At 49.0% G+C, this 17,075-nt stretch overlaps 1 long non-coding RNA gene across 1 annotated transcript; it reads left to right on the top strand.

Annotated features, from left to right (window-relative positions):
- Positions 1-12,519: 12,519 nt before the first annotated feature.
- LOC142657436 (uncharacterized) lies at positions 12,520-15,537 on the top strand. The gene is made up of 2 exons (XR_012849931.1): positions 12,520-13,282; positions 14,952-15,537. It is a non-coding gene; the product is annotated as an uncharacterized LOC142657436 (long non-coding RNA).
- Positions 15,538-17,075: the final 1,538 nt, after the last annotated feature.

Genomic DNA, 17,075 nt, shown 5'->3' with positions numbered 1-17,075 from the left:
AAGATGAACAGACCCCATAACTGAACCTGATTGGCTGAGATCAGATCAAGAGCCGCACCCTGATCTTTCTGCATAGGTGCCAGGATGAGGTTTTATTGTAGATACTTTTTGTATTTATTATATACATTTGTGCAGGGTTGGATGTAAAATACAATGAATTAGGATACAAAATTGTGCAAGCGGTCGAGCTCCGTGCGTCTGATGTTATCCGCTGGTCAGTCAGTACAGGACAGAAGTTCCCCGGAGTGGCAGGGACTCCTAGCGTCGTACATAACTATGATGCCCGGCTCCCTGCAGTGTGTTCGGTCCGGGACTTGCAGCCGAAATACGTTCCGTCCTTTAACACGCTCGTGTGAATCCAGCCTAACGATGATGATCCAGCTACAATGGCGGCTGACAGGGGGGGGGGGGGAGATATTCTGCAGCGAGTGATCAGTCAGTTCTTAAAGTAGATGTTGGAAGCAGGAAAAATGGAGAAGTGTAAAGAACTGAGCGACTGACGGCGGTCATATTGTGATGTAAACGACTGGGTCAGATCATCTCCAGAACGGCCGGTCTTGTGGGGTGTTCCCGGTCTTGTAAGGTGTTCTTGGTCTTGTGGGGTGTTCCTGGTCTTGTGGGGTGTTCTTGGTCTTGTGGGGTGTTCCTGGTCTTGTGGGGTGTTCCCGGTCTTGTGGGGTGTTCTTGGTCTTGTGGGGTGTTCCCGTTATGCAATGTTTAGTACCGACCAAAAGTGCTCCAAGAAAGGACGATTGGCGACAGGGTCAGGGGTGCCGAAGGTTCATTGACGGGGCATAGAAGGCTGGCACGTCTGGTCCGATCCCACAGATCTTCTATACCACAAATGACTGATAAAGTTACTGCTATGATAAAAGGTTGCATGTTTATAAGCTTCTTTAAGGGTTTTTAATGGATAACCTCTCTCGAGAAATCTGGTTTTTAGTTTTGAACAAGGGATATGATAAAAAGTTGTCAGAACACGCAGAGCATTGCAGCTTGCTGTATATGGGGCAACGTACCAGCAGACCAGTCAGAGCGCCCATCCTGACCCCTGTCCACCGCCGAAAGCCCCTAAAATGTGCACATGATCATCAGAACTGGAGCAATGGAAGACGCCTGGCCTGATGGATCACGTGTTACATCATGTGGACGGCCGGGTGCGTCGTGGGGAAGAGGTTTGGACAATGTTTTGCTGGAAACCTTGTGTCCTGACATTCATGTGGATGTGACACGTACCACGACCTAAACATCGCTGCAGACAAGTGTCCCCTTCACGGCAGCGTATTCCCTAATGGAGTGCCCTCTGTCAGCAAGTTAATGCCCCCGCCACACTACAGGATAGCGCCCCCACCACACTGCAAGATAATGCCCCCGCCACACTGCAAGATAATGCCCCTGCCACACTACAGGATAGCGCCCCCACCATACTGCAAGATAATGCCCCCGCCCCACTGCAGGATAACGCCCCCGCCACACTGCAGGATAATGCCCCTGCCACACTACAGGATAACGCCCCCGCCACACTACAGGATAATGCCCCTGCCACACTACAGGATAACGCCCCCGCCACACTACAGGATAGTGCCCCCGCCACACTACAGGATAACGCCCCCGCCACACTACAGGATAGTGCCCCCGCCACACTACAGGATAACGCCCCCGCCACACTACAGGATAGTGCCCCCGCCACACTACAGGATAACGCCCCCGCCACACTACAGGATAATGCCCCTGCCACACTACAGGATAACGCCCCCGCCACACTACAGGATAGTGCCCCCGCCACACTACAGGATAGTGCCCCCGCCACACTGCAAGATAATGCCCCCGCCACACTGCAAGATAATGCCCCCGCCCCACTGCAAGATAATGCCCCCGCCACACTGCAAGATAACGCCCCCGCCACACTGCAGGATAGCGCCCCCGCCACACTGCAAGAAAATGCCCCCGCCACACTACAGGATAACGCCCCCGCCACACTGCAGGATAGCGCCCCCCCCACACTGCAAGATAATGCCCCCGCCACACTGCAGGATAACGCCCCCGCCACACTGCAGGATAGCGCCCCCGCCACACTGCAAGATAATGCCCCCGCCACACTACAGGATAACGCCCACGCCACACTGCAGGATAGCGCCCCCGCCACACTGCAAGATAATGCCCCCGCCACACTGCAGGATAATGCCCCCGCCACACTGCAAGATAATGCCCCCGCCCCACTGCAGGATAACGCCCCCGCCACACTGCAGACATTGTCCAGGAATGATGAGGAACATGACAAAGAATTCAAGGTGTCGTCTCCAAATTCTCCAGATCTCAATCTGATCGATCATCTGTGGGATGTGCCGGAGAAACGTCCAATCCATGGAGGCCGCACCTCACAGGATCTGCTGTCCATGTCTTGTGCTGGAGATCACAGGAACCTTCAGACGTCTTGTGGAGTCCATGTCTCGTCAGGTCAAGGTCACAGCTGAATGAGCGACTACACAATGTTGGGCAGGTGGATGTAATGTTATGGCTAAATGGTTTATATCTCCGTTATGTTCTGGCAAAATAGTTTATGAAGCCGGCACACGTCTCTGCTTTGAAGAACAAAGACGGGTGCGTTGGCAGGAGCCCATAAAGTCCATCACTATATACAGGGTTGCTGCTGCCCAGAAGTAAATAGCACTGCCTCCTTGTGTCCACTAGATGGCAGCATAATGACACCACACAGCAGTGATTGAAGCTAAGAGGGCATCATCTTCATAAGTGAGACCGGTGGGTCCTGCAGACATCATGCCCCGGGGGCGTCCTGGGTACCATGGAGATTGACGCATTATAAATCTCATATTTTATCAACTGAAAACTGAGAACATCCATTTTTACAAAGTTTGTAATATGTAGAGTAAGTCCAGGAGCCAATGAATATCAATGGTCACTGCACATAAATATCTGTAAATATCGCGACATACAGGGGTCGTAGACTGAACTAATCAAATATGACATCATGAGACGGATGTGATCAGTAGAAAGTTCTCATATCTAGTATCTGATGCTTGGACTACATATAAGATGAAGTTTGCCCGAGCCCGATTGTGGCAGAATCGGCAAGAACGGTGTAATCTGTATTGGGGCCTGGCCATAGAAGACAATATACTGAATCATATCCGTGTTTCTGATGTGTCCGAGTGGCGGGCGGATGGTTTCACTCCTCTCTACCCGCAGTATCTCTGCTCCACTGGCCGATGGTTTTATAGGAACAGCAGCTCTCCTGCCTGTGGCTGTGTTCCCTTGGTCAAGGAGCTAGCAATCCATTCTTCAGAGCGTCTATAGTCAGTGTATCCATGGTTCCCAGAATCCGATTCCATCCATTCGCTCGGCTTAGCATATACGATACATGAGTAGACTTCATTCTAATTCGTCTTCATCCGTCATCACCACCCTGGGGACCTCCCTTACTAATTTCTCCTTTATCTCCTGCTGAGTGTCTCCAATTATCCCAACTTCTCTGTGTTTGTCCATCCCTGTCACATCAATCTTGCTCCAATCATCTGGTCAGTTCAGTCCTCCGCCTGCCCTATAATCCAGTGTCCCCCTATACTCATCAATCAATCAGTGTCTGATGATCCCGGCCTCCGCGCCTCTGTGTCCTCCTCCACCTGCGGCGTCCTCTGTGTCCTCCTCCACCTGCGGCGTCCTCTGTGTCCTCCTCCACCTGCGGCGTCCTCTGTGTCCTCCTCCACCTGCGGCGTCCTCTGTGTCCTCCTCCACCTGCGGCGTCCTCTATCTCCATGTTCAGCCTCGTCATCTTCTATTGTTATTCTTCCGATTATTTGCGGCTCCGTGTTCTCTCAATGCCCGGGCCACTGTCTATAAGGGAAATGGCTGCAGTCACTGGTCACTCTGCTCTCCCCATCATTTTTCTAGAGCTCTTCTCGGATTTAGTTCTGGTGTCTCCCATTGGATTAAGAAAGTTCTAAACATCGTTCATAGTTAAAAACAAAGATCTATCCCAGGATCTCGGAGATCAGACGCAGCGTTGTCACTGACGATAATCCCAGGATCTCGGAGATCAGACGCAGCGTTGTCACTGACGATAATCCCAGGATCTCGGAGATCAGACGCAGCGTTGTCACTGACGATAATCCCAGGGTTTGTGTCATCAGATCCATCTTTTCTGTGTATTATCTGGAGGGTCATGAGACTCTGGGTATCGATGTTCAGATATCACTAGTTTTCTCAGGTGCTCAGAATAGAGTCCCAACCCAGTTGAAGGAATGGAAATAACATTGTATTCGGCACTTATAGAAGGTAACGTGAATTGTTATTATGGTTTGGTTTTCATGGTGATGCCAGTGGCTATATGGGCAACGTCTCGGTCGTTAGACCTTCATCGGGCACTAAAGAAAGACATACAACTTAGTATAATATAAACATGCCATGAACAGATACAGGATTGTGCGGTATTGAACATTTTGAGATATAATACAAATAGTTCATACAAAACAGAGATATGTACAACATAGGAGGATAAAAAAGAAGGAATGGTATCCAGCATCCTGCGGCAGCGCGGGGCATGAACGTCTTCTGTTTTACGTATCTAAGGTGTAGTGTAAGGAAGCCAGGCAGTATATAGAGTATAATAAGACATAATATGGTATACAGTGTGAGCAGTGGGACATAAGGCTTCCATATATCCTGTATCTGTTCATGGCATGTTTATATTATACTAAGTTGTATGTCTTTCTTTAGTGCCCGATGAAGGTCTAACGACCGAGACGTTGCCCATATAGCCACTGGCATCACCATGAAAACCAAACCATAATAACAGGTCATGAGATTCTGCTCAGCTCCGAGCTTCCTGCATAAAACTGACACTAAAGCTACAATCAGATGAGCGTAACTAACCGCGGACGTGAAGAACTGCAGTGCGGGGCGCGTGTAGCATATGCTAAGTGGGATTTGTTACAGGGTGTTCCATAAGGGCCGTTCACCCTCTCCCCATATGGTAATCCAGTGGCGGACACAGACTGCAAAAGGCCCCTGTGCAGATAATGTGCCAGGGCCCCCCCCCCCACCCCGCAAACTTCTCATGGCCGACGGTCCGCTTTCAGCTGCATCGCTGGGTCTCCTAAGTGACCCAACAATGCAGCACTAGCAGCCGGGGCGTCACTAAGGCTGGGTTCACACACACACTATTTACGGACGTAATTTGGGCGTTTTAGCATTGAATTACATCCGAAAATGCGGCTCAAAAGCGTCGGAAAACATCTGCCCATTCATTTGAATGGGTCTTACGATGTTCTGTGCCGATGGTCATTTTTTTTTACGCGCCGCTGTCGAAAGGCGGCGCGTAAAAAACTGCCTGTCACTTCTTCAGATGTAAATGGAGCCGTTTTCCATGGACTCCATGGAAAACCAGCTTCAATTACTTCCGTAGTGGACGCAGCAAAAGACGCCTGCACATGCCATTACGGCTGAAATTACGGTGCTGTTTTCTCCTGAAAACAGCACAGTAATTTCAGCCGTAACAGACGCTGCCGTGTGAACATACCCTCAGGGCTTAAAATGTCCGGGAAATAGCCCCAATACATATGTGTCCGCCCCAAAAAAAAGTGTGTGTATAGGAGACAGCATAGCATATCTATAGCACTACGACCCTATAAACTATGGATAGGATTAGATACAGTGGCTGAGCAGACAGTATCACACATGATAGGATTAGATACAGTGGCTCAGAAGGCAGTATCACACATGATAGGATTAGATACACAGCTCAGCAGACAGTATCACACATGATAGGATTAGATACAGTGGCCCAGCAGACAGTATCACACATGATAGGATTAGATACAGTGGCTCAGCAGACAGTACCACACATGATAGGATTAGATACAGTGGCTCAGCAGACAGTACCACACATGATAGGATTAGATACAGTGGCTCAGCAGACAGTATCACACATGATAGGATTAGATACAGTGGCTCAGCAGACAGTACCACACATTATAGGATTAGATACAGTGGCTCAGCAGACAGTATCACACATGATAGGATTAGATACAGTGGCTCAGCAGACAGTATCACACATGATCGGATTAGATATAGGGCCCAGCACAGTATCATACATGATTGGATTAGATACACAGCTCAGCAGACTGTATCACACATGATAGGATTAGATACAGGGCCCAGCTCGCTGACATTGCGGCTCCAGCGCTGGACCCAGGAAAGGTAAGAATAATAATTTTGCTTCTTTATGTGTTACTGATTATTTTTGTGTGTTTGTGTTTTTTTTACAGGTTCGGTTGTTGGACTTCGGATACGAGGACTTCAATGACGGCGTTTTTTTTATTCTCAATAAAATGGTTAATGAGGGTTGTGTTTTTATTTCAATAAAAAAAATTTCTATGTGCTTGTATCTTTTTAAACTTTATTATCACCGCCTTAGTAATGGCCGCTGGCTGATTGACATCCTCCATTACTAAGGCGAGGCTTAATGTTAGCCGGTGCAGAGTCTACACTAACCCCCATTATTACCCCGGTACCCACCGCCACCAGGGGTACTGGGAAGAGCCGGGTACAAACCAGTACCCGACCAGCTGTAGTGACGGGCAGGCACCGGGGTGGCCGCAGGCTGGTAGTATTAGGCTGGGGAAGGCCAAAAACAGTGGCCCTTCCCACCCTTGTAATGCTGCCTGCTGCTGCTGTGTTGTATCTGGCTGGTTATGAAAATTGGGGGGGACCCGACATCGTTCTTTCCAATTATTTTTTAAATGACGTGGCGTCCCCCCCATTTTCATAACCAGCCAGATACAATAAAGCAGCAGCAGCCTAGCATCACCAGGGTAGGAAGGGCCACTGTATCTGGCCTTTCCCCTCCTGATAATACCAGCCTGCGGCCACCCCAGTGGCCGACCATCACTACAGATGGTCAGGTACTGGATCGTACCCGGCTCTTCCCAGCACCCCTGGTGGCGGTGGGTACCGGGGTAATAAAGGGGGTTAGTGTTAGCCTCTGCACCGGCTAACACTAAGCCCTGCCTTAGCAATGGATGCTGTCAATCAGCCGGCGGCCATTACTAAGGCGGTAGTAATATAGTTTAAAAAAAACCACAAAGACATAGAAAAAATATTTTATTGAAATAAAAAAAAAAAACACAACCCTCATTAACCATTTTATTAATAAAAAAAAAAGCTGTCATCGAAGTAGTCCTGGAATCCGCCGTAGTCCAACGACCGAACCTGTAAGAAAACACACAAAAAATGATTAGTAACACATGTGTTAGGGTATGTGCACACACACTAATTACGTCCGGAATTGACGGACGTATTTCGGCCGCAAGTACCGGACCGAACACACTGCAGGGAGCCGGGCTCCTAGCATCATAGTTATGTACGACGCTAGGAGTCCCTGCCTCGCTGCCGGACAACTGTCCGGTACTGAAAACATGATTACAGTACAGGACAGTTGTCCCACAGCGAGGCAGGGACTCCTAGCGTCGTACATAAGTACGACGCTAGGAGCCCGGCTCCCTGCAGTGTGTTCGGTCCGGTACTTGCGGCCGAAATACATCCGTCACTTACGGACGTAATTAGTGTCTGTGCACATACCCTAAGGCTTAGATACAGGGCCCATGTGTGATACTGTCTGTGGGACCCTGTATCTAAGCCTACCACAAGGTAGGCTTAGATACAGGGTCCAGCAGACAGTAATCTTATACAGTATAAGATTACTGTGTGCTGGGGCCCTGTATCTAAACCTACAGTGTGGTAGGCTTAGATACAGGGCCCAGCAGACAGGATCACGCATGGGCCATGTATCTAAGCCTACCATGTGATTGGCTTAGATACAGGGCCCAGCAGACAGCATCACACAATCTGTGATCCTGTCTCATGGGCCCCCTAAGCCTGCTACATCGTAGGCTTAGGGGTTGTGCAGTCCCTAAACATTGATGGCCTATCCTCAGGATAGGCCATCAATAGCTGATGTGTCGCCCGGGACCCGCAAATCAGCTGTTTTGAAGGGGCCGCAGCACTCGTACGAGAGCTGCTTCCCCTTCATTTCACTACTCGCTCACACTGTGAATCGCCGAAACCGATTCACAGTGTGACCGGAATGAAGTGACAGGAATGAAGGGGAGCAGCTCTCGTACGAGTGCTGCGGCCCCTTCAAAACAGCTGATTGGCGGGTCCCAGGAGTCGGACCCCGCCAGTCAGGGCTATCTTACCTTCCTCTTCGGCCGCGGCGGGAGTTCTGTAGTCTCGATGCTGTGCGCGGCGGCATAGCGCTGTGACGTCATGCGCTGCGCACAGCGCCTGACGTCAGGACCTCCGCTGCGATCCGGAACCAGGAAGGTAAGTAAAGTATGTTACTATAGTAACAGGGGCCCGCGGCCCGAGTTACTATAGTAACTTTTTATTGATGTGGTGCGGGGGGCCGTGGGCCCCCCTGGCTTCGGGGCCCGGTCGCAATTGCGACCGCTGCGACCCCTATAGCTACGCCAGTGGTCCACGGGCCTCTGTCTCAGTCCTCAGCATCGCGCAGCTGAGAACTGAGTCGGCCAGCAGAGGAACGGGCCCCCTTCCCACGCGGGGCCCTTGTGCAGCTGCACCGGCTGCACATGCGGTATGTCCGCCCCTGTGGTAATCTATTATAACTACGGCCGGTCTTTTACACGAGATTCAATATCTCAACTTCTTGCTCTCTTTTTCCTTTTCCCAATCCCCCTTCCCTATTTTATTACACACAATAGGCCATGTCCGATTTTTTCACGGACCCTTCACACGCTCCATTGAAACAACGGTCTTGTGAACGGCCCCGTTGAAGTACATGAGTCCGGGTGACGGCCGTTTTTATAACAGACTACATATATGCTCGTATGACTGAGCCCCTACAGACAAAAAACCCCACATGAATGCCGAAGCTCAACTTGCCATAAAGTGGGGGAAAAAATCCTATTGGCAATCAGAAAGGGCAGCATAGAAGTAGCCATGAGTGGCGGTCACTCCGCATGTTACCTGTGGACAGGACGACGCTGGGGTTTTAGGGGAGCACATTCTGTATCTTCCCGCCCGCTCTGCTCTGCCTGCAGCTTCTGCCCTGTTCCTGTGGATGTGTCTGCCGGGCCTCCCGTCCTGCTGTGGTAACTCATCCAGGCAATTTGTCTTCCATCTGTTCCAGGGGCGTAGCTAAAGGCTCATGGGCCCCGATGCAAAAGTTCTTATTGGGCCCCCCCCCCTGCAAACTTCTCATGGCCGACGGTCCGCAGCTTTCAGTTGCATCGCTGGGTCTCCTAAGTGACCCAACAATGCAGCACTAGCAGCCGGGGCGTCACTAAGGACTTAAAATGTCAGGGGAAATAGCCCCAATACATATGTGTCCACCCAAAAAAAATGTGTGTATAGGAGACAGCATAGCATATCTATAGCACTACGACCCTATAAACTATGGATAGGATTAGATACAGTGGCTCAGCAGACAGTATCACACATGATAGGATTAGATACAGTGGCTGAGCAGACAGTATCACACATGATAGGATTAGATACAGTGGCTGAGCAGACAGTATCACACATGATAGGATTAGATACAGTGGCTCAGCAGACCGTATCACACGATAGGATTAGATACAGTGGCTGAGCAGACAGTATCACACATGATAGGATTAGATGCAGTGGCCCAGCAGACAGTATCACACATGATCGGATTAGATACACAGCTCCGCAGACAGTATCACACATGATAGGATTAGATATAGGGCCTAGCAGACAGTATCACACATGATAGGATTAGATACAGTGGCTCAGCAGACCGTATCACACATGATAGGATTAGATACAGTGGCTCAGCAGACAGTATCACACATGATAGGATTAGATACAGTGGCTCAGCAGACAGTATCACACATGATAGGATTAGATACAGTGGCTCAGCAGACAGTATCACACATGATAGGATTAGATACAGTGGCTCAGCAGACAGTATCACACATGATAGGATTAGATACAGTGGCTCAGCAGACAGTATCACACATGATAGGATTAGATACAGTGGCTCAGCAGACAGTATCACACATGATAGGATTAGATACAGTGGCTCAGCAGACAGTATCACACATGATTGGATTAGATATAGGGCCCAGCAGACAGTATCACACATGATAGGATTAGATACAGGCCCTAGCAGACAGTATCACACATGATTGGATTAGATACAGGGCCCAGCTCGCTGACATTGTGTCTCCAGCGCTGGACCCAGGAAAGCTAAGAATAATAATTTTGCTTCTTTATGTGTTACTGATTATTTTTGTGTGTTTGTGTTTTTTTACAGGTTCGGTTGTTGGACTTCGCATTCGAGGACTTCAATGACGGCGGTTTTTTATTCTCAATAAAATGTTTAATGAGGGTTGTATTTTTTTTTTTCAATAAAATATTTTTTTCTATGTGCTTGTATCTTTTTAAACTTTATTATCACCGCCTTAGTAATGGCCGCTGGCTAATTGACAACCACCATTACTAAGGCGGGGCTTAATGTTAGCCGGTGCAAAGGCCAACACTAACCCCCATTATTACCCCGGTACCCACCGCCACCAGGGGTACTGGGAAGAGCCGGGTACAAACCAGTACCCGACCATCTGTAGTGACGGGCAGGCACCGGGGTGGCCGCAGGCTGGTATTAGGCTGGGGAAGGCCAAAAACAGTGGCGCCTACCACCCTGGTAATGCTGCCTGCTGCTGCTATGTTGTATCTGGCTGGTTATGAAAATTGGGGGGGGACCCGACATCGTTCTTTCCAATTTTTTTTTTTTTTTTTTTTTTTTTTTTTTTTATTTTTTTTAAATGACATGGGGTCCCCCCCATTTTTCATAACCAGCCAGATACAATAAAGCATTACCAGGGTGGGAAGGGCCACTGTTTTTGGCCTTTCCCCTCCTGATAATACCAGTCTGAGGCCACCCCAGTGGCCGACCATCACTACAGATGGTCAAGTACTGATGGTACCCGGCTCTTCCCAGCACCCCTGGTGGTGGTGGGTACCGGGGTAATAAAGGGGGTTAGTGTTAGCCTCTGCATCCGCTAACACTAAGCCCCGCCTTAGCAATGGATGCTGTCAATCAGCCGGCGGCCATTACTAAGGCGGCAGTAATATAGTTTTAAAAAAAACCACAAAGACATAGAAAAAATATTTTATTGAAATAAAAAAAAAACCCACACAACCCTCATTAACCATTTTATTGATAATAAAAAAAAAAAGCCGTCATCGAAATAGTCCTGGAATCCGGCGTAGTCCAACGACCGAACCTGTAAGAAAACATACAAAAAAAACGATTAGCAACACGTGTTAGGCTTAGATAAAGGGCCCATGTGTGATACTGTCTGTGGGACCCTGTATCTAAGCCTACCACAAGGTAGGGTTAGATACAGGGTCCAGCAGACAGTAATCTTATACAGTATAAGATTACTGTGTGCTGGGGCCCTGTATCTAAACCTACAGTGTGGTAGGCTTATATACAGGGCCCAGCAGACAGTATCACGCATGGGCCATTTATCTAAGCCTACCATGTGATTGGCTTAGATACAGGGCCCAGCAGACAGTATCACACAATCTGTGATCCTGTCTAATGGGCCCGCTAAGCCTGCTACATCGTAGGCTTAAAGGGGTTGTGCAGTCCCTAAACATTGATGGCCTATCCTCAGGATAGGCCATCAATAGCTGATGTGTCGGGGTCCGTCTCCCGGGACCCGCCAATCAGCTGTTTTGAAGGGGCCGCAGCACTCGTACGAGAGCTGCTTCCCTTTCATTTCACTACTCGCTCACACTGTGAATCGCCGACACCGATTCACAGTGTGAACGGAATGAAGGGGAAGCAGCTCTCGTACGAGTGCTGCGGCCCCTTCAAAACAGCTGATTGGCGGTTCCCGGGAGTCGGACTCCGCCAGTCAGGGCTACTAATCTTACCTTCCTCTTCAGCCGCGGCGGAAGTTCTGTCCTCTCGATGTTGTGCGCGGCGGCATAGCGCTGTGACGTCATGCGCTGCGCACAGCGCTTGACGTCAGGACCTCCGCTGCGATCCGGAACCAGGAAGGTAAGTAAAGTCTGTTACTATAGTAACAGGGGCCCGCGGCCCGAGTTACTATAGTAACTTTTTATTGATGTGGTGCGGAGGGCTGTGGGCCCCCCTGGCTTCGGGGCCCGGTCGCAATTGCGACCGCTGCGACCCCTATAGCTAGGCCAGTGGCCATCATTATGACACTCCGTTTTTGGATGTTTGTAAACAGAAAAGCACGTGGTGCTTTTCTGTTTTCATTCATACTTTTCACTGCTGTTGCGCGAATCACGCGCGTCCCACGGAAGTGCTTCCGTGTGGTGCGCGTGATTTTCACGCACCCATTGACTTCAATGGGTGCGTGATGCGCGAAATACGCACAAAGAACGGACATGTTGTGAGTTTTTCGCAGCGGATTGACGCTGCGTAAAAATCACGCACCTGTCTGCACGGCCCCATAGACTAACATAGGTCCGTGCGACGTGCATGAAAATCACGCGCGTTGCACGGACTAATATATCCCGTTCGTCTGAATAAGCCCTAAGCCTAATGTTTTTATGCATCTTGTACTACTTTTAAGCAATCTTCGAATTTGTGATATGAATGGTGTGGTTTGCTGCAAGTTTCATAATCGCGGCAAAACCGCGCCATTTTTGCCGCAATTACGAAAATCGCGGCAAAACCGCGCCATTTTTGCCGCAATTACGAAAATCGCAGCAAAACGCATGGTGAATTAAAAAACTTAACAAACCCTACAGGAGTTGGGGTCAGGAGAGACAAGTAAAGAAGAGACAATGGGGGATGCAGGGAGAGAGGGGGTTAAGGAAGCGCTCACCAGGACCTGAGAGGTGGACGTGCTTTCTCTTCTGCCGACTCTGCTGCTGCTATACTGTGGTAGAAGGACCTGATCGGTGGGCGTGGGTTCTGTTCCTCAAAGGCGAATCAGGTCACATGGGCATGACGTCATTAAAGGTCCTTTAGAAAACGGCATCTGTCCAGCTTTAATGCTGCTTATGCAGCGTTTTTACATAAGTAACCTCCCGAAAATGTGGTGGGGGGGCCGTGGGCCCCCCAGGCTTCGGGGCCCGGTCGCAATTGCGACCGCTGCGACCCCTATAGCTACGCCACTGATCTGTTCCCCTCTTCACATCCCCTGCTCGTCCGGATCATCTTCCAGCTCATTGTCCAGGACTCGTTCTTTTGCAGTGGTCACGTCATGGAGGGGGCGCAAGGACACGACATCTATATCAGGTGAAGGAGCGCTGGACAGATTTGCACCCCCGGGATTATATCGGCTGTTACACTAAATGTACTATATATATATTTACTGTATATTATATGTAACTCTGACTATAAGTTCATGCATTATGTCATCTACTGTTATCACCAGTCCCCTATCCGATAATAACCCTACAGAGATGTGGAGTAATCAGATTCTGCGCTCACTCCCTGCAAACATCGTCCGCGTGATTCATCTCACATTCTCATCCAGTGTCCAACAACCTGCAATATCCCCCCGGCTCTGTTCTCAATGTGCCCCCTCCATCCCACCTCACCGTCCAGGTAAAGCCAATAGGAGACCTGTGGAGGGAAGCAGCACCTCAATAACCATAACCCCAGCGGAGCCTCATCTTACATGACTCCCACCGGCTGAATGTCACTGGGGCCCCCGAGTGCTGGAGACGTTTCTGCCCCCAAAAACACATTTCCCTTTTGCTCACTTTGCGCCCCTTGTCTGTGTTTAGTATAGAAACTGTTCCCTTCACCGCATGTCTCCCTCTATATCATATCTGCCCCTTTCAAGTTTCCCTTCTATATCATGTCTGTTCCGTCCATGTGTCCCCCTCTCTGTCATGTCTGTCCCCTCCATATTATATCTGTCCCGGCCATGTGTCTCCCTCTGTCATGTCTGTCCCGTCCATTTGTCCCCCTCTGTCACATCTGTCCCGTTCATTTGTCCCCCTCTGTCACATCTGTCCCGTCCATGTGTCCCCCTCTGGCACGTCCATTTGTCCCCCTCTATGTCACATCTGTCCCGTCCATTTGTCCCCCTCCATGTCATGTCTGTTCCGTCCATGTGTCCCCCTCTCTGTCATATCTGTCCTGTCCATATGTCCCCCTCCATGTCATGTCTGTCCCCCTCTATGTCACATCTGTCCCGTCCATGTGTCCCCCTCTATGTCACATCTGTCCCGTCCATTTGTCCCCCTCTATGTCACATCTGTCCCGTCCATTTGTCCCCCTCTGTCACATCTGTCCCGTCCATTTGTCCCCCTCTATGTCACATCTGTCCCGTCCATGTGTCCCCCTCTGTCACATCTGTCCCGTCCATTTGTCCCCCTCTATGTCACATCTGTCCCGTCCATTTGTCCCCCTCTATGTCACATCTGTCCCGTCCATTTGTCCCTCTCTCTGTCATATCTGTCCCGTCCATGTGTCCCCCTCCATGTCATGTCTGTTCCGTCCATGTGTCCCCCTCTCTGTCATATCTGTCCCGTCCATATGTCCCCCTTCATGTCATGTCTGTCCCCCTCTATGTCACATCTGTCCCGTCCATGTGTCCCCCTCTATGTCACATCTGTCCCGTCCATTTGTCCCCCTCTATGTCACATATGTCCCGTCCATTTGTCCCCCTCTATGTCACATCTGTCCCGGCCATTTGTCCCCCTCTCTGTCATATCTGTCCCGTCCATGTGTCCCCCTCCATGTCATGTCTGTTCCGTCCATGTGTCCCCCTCTCTGTCATATCTGTCCCGTCCATTTGTCCCCCTCCATGTCATGTCTGTTCCGTCCATGTGTCCCCCTCTCTGTCATATCTGTCCCGTCCATATGTCCCCCTCCATGTCATGTCTGTCCCCCTCTATATTATGTCTTCTAAGCTTTTCTCCCTCTGATTCATCTCATAGTTTATCATTTTCAGACCTCCAGACCTGGAAGCTTTTGTGGTTTCCTCTAATAGAAGATGAAAGTCAGAGGCAAACACTCCGCCTGTGCCCCTGGAGGCAGCGCCAAGTAATGAGCTGGTTCCTCTTATTTACCGTCTGCTGATTATATATACATGAGTTTATACAGCGAAACTCTCATCATCTGAAACCTGATCGTCTGAAACGTCTGCTCATTCTTTTTGCGACTAATGCCGGATTATTGGACCAGCACCTGATGATCCGGTATATTGAGGGTTTGAGGTGTAGAAGCATTTGGTCAGCGTACATACATTGCATGGTACAGCGACGCAGCAAATAGTGACTCCGGGTCCCTGTTACTTGGGGCCCCACCACAACACAGGAGAGCAGCAGCAGCAGATATATGATGACCCATGATGCTCACTAGACGGAGTATATATCAGTATACGGGGTGGAGGACGTCACTGTATCTGTGGTTTCTTCACATTGGTCTTTTCTTGCACAGCTGAAGATTATTTGGGTGTTTTGTGACTTTTGTTATTCTGCATATAAAGGATCTGGCCCGAATTATAGAAAAAACAAATAAAAGCTCCCTCATAAAAAGCTGCCGCGTGTGGGTTTCATGGGAAACCTCAGGGGTTTTGAATGGGGCTGAATAATTGGTGACCGAATCGCTGGTTGTGTCAGTCACAGGAACGGCTGCAAATATTTAATTATGATGTCAAGGAAAACAGAGGGGGGAATAAAAGCATCAAAGCGCAAAGGAAATGGGGAACCGGCGTCAGGGGCGCTCATTACGCTCTATGGGAGGTCGTTACTGACAAGATGGATACAATGAAGCTGCAGAATGACGGCCGCTGGGGGGGCACAAAGTTCTTACACTAAATATTAACTGTAACGGTCGACATTTGTGAATATCAATCAGGAGACTGAACCCCAGATGCTGCATTACTGATAACAGCACTAGTACTAACAATAATAATGATACAAGCTCAGCACTGCTACATCTGTACAGGACCTGTATAGACACTATGGAGTAGACCTGGGTGCAGGGCTGTAGGTTCCTCACACTTTATTCCTCGGCATGACCAGGGTTAACTGCGCCAGGCGGTGGCCAGGAATGTGCCGCCTGTGCTGGAATGAGGGAGTTGTGCGGATGAATGACATTAATGGAGCAGCAAAGTTGTGTTTTCTGTTAAGTGACTTTCCTAGTGATTGATAAGAAATTGCGGCATTAAGTACAGACAATAAATCATCTACATCTACCCCCAGTTATATTATACAGCAGTGACATCACCGCTCTCCAGATATCAGTTATATTATACAGCAGTGACATCACCGCTCTCCAGATATCAGTTATATTATACAGCAGTGACATCACCGCTCTCCAGATATCAGTTATATTATACAGCAGTGACATCACCGCCCTCCAGATATCACTTATATTATACAGCAGTGACATCACCACTCTCCAGATATCAGTTATATTATACAGCAGTGACATCACCGCCCTCCAGATATCACTTATATTATACAGCAGTGACATTACCTCTCTCCAGATATCAGTTATATTATACAGCAGTGACATCACCGCCCTCCAGATATCACTTATATTATACAGCAGTGACATCACCGCTCTCCAGATATATTATATTATACAGCAGTGACATCACCGCTCTCGAGATATCAGTTATATTATACAGCAGTGACATCACCGCTCTCCAGATATCAGTTATATTATACAGCAGTGACATCACCGCTCTCCAGATATCAGTTATATTATACAGCAGTGACATCACCGCTCTCCAGATATCAGTTATATTATACAGCAGTGACATCACCGCCCTCCAGATATCACTTATATTATACAGCAGTGACATCACCACTCTCCAGATATAAGATATATTATACAGCAGTGACATCACCGCTCTCCAGATATCACTTATATTATACAGCAGTGACATCACCGCTCTCCAGATATCAGTTATATTATACAGCAGTGATATCACCGCTCTCCAGATATATTATACAGCAGTGACATCACCGCTCTCCAGATATCACTTATATTATACAGCAGTGACATCACCGCTCTCCAGATATCAGTTATATTATACAGCAGTGATATCACCGCTCTCCAGATA

The sequence above is a fragment of the Rhinoderma darwinii genome, chromosome 7 (assembly GCF_050947455.1).
Source record: "Rhinoderma darwinii isolate aRhiDar2 chromosome 7, aRhiDar2.hap1, whole genome shotgun sequence".
Lineage (NCBI taxonomy): Eukaryota > Metazoa > Chordata > Amphibia > Anura > Rhinodermatidae > Rhinoderma > Rhinoderma darwinii.
The sequence above is the reverse complement of the archived record's forward strand: the minus strand, read 5'-3'. Positions and strand labels throughout refer to the sequence as shown.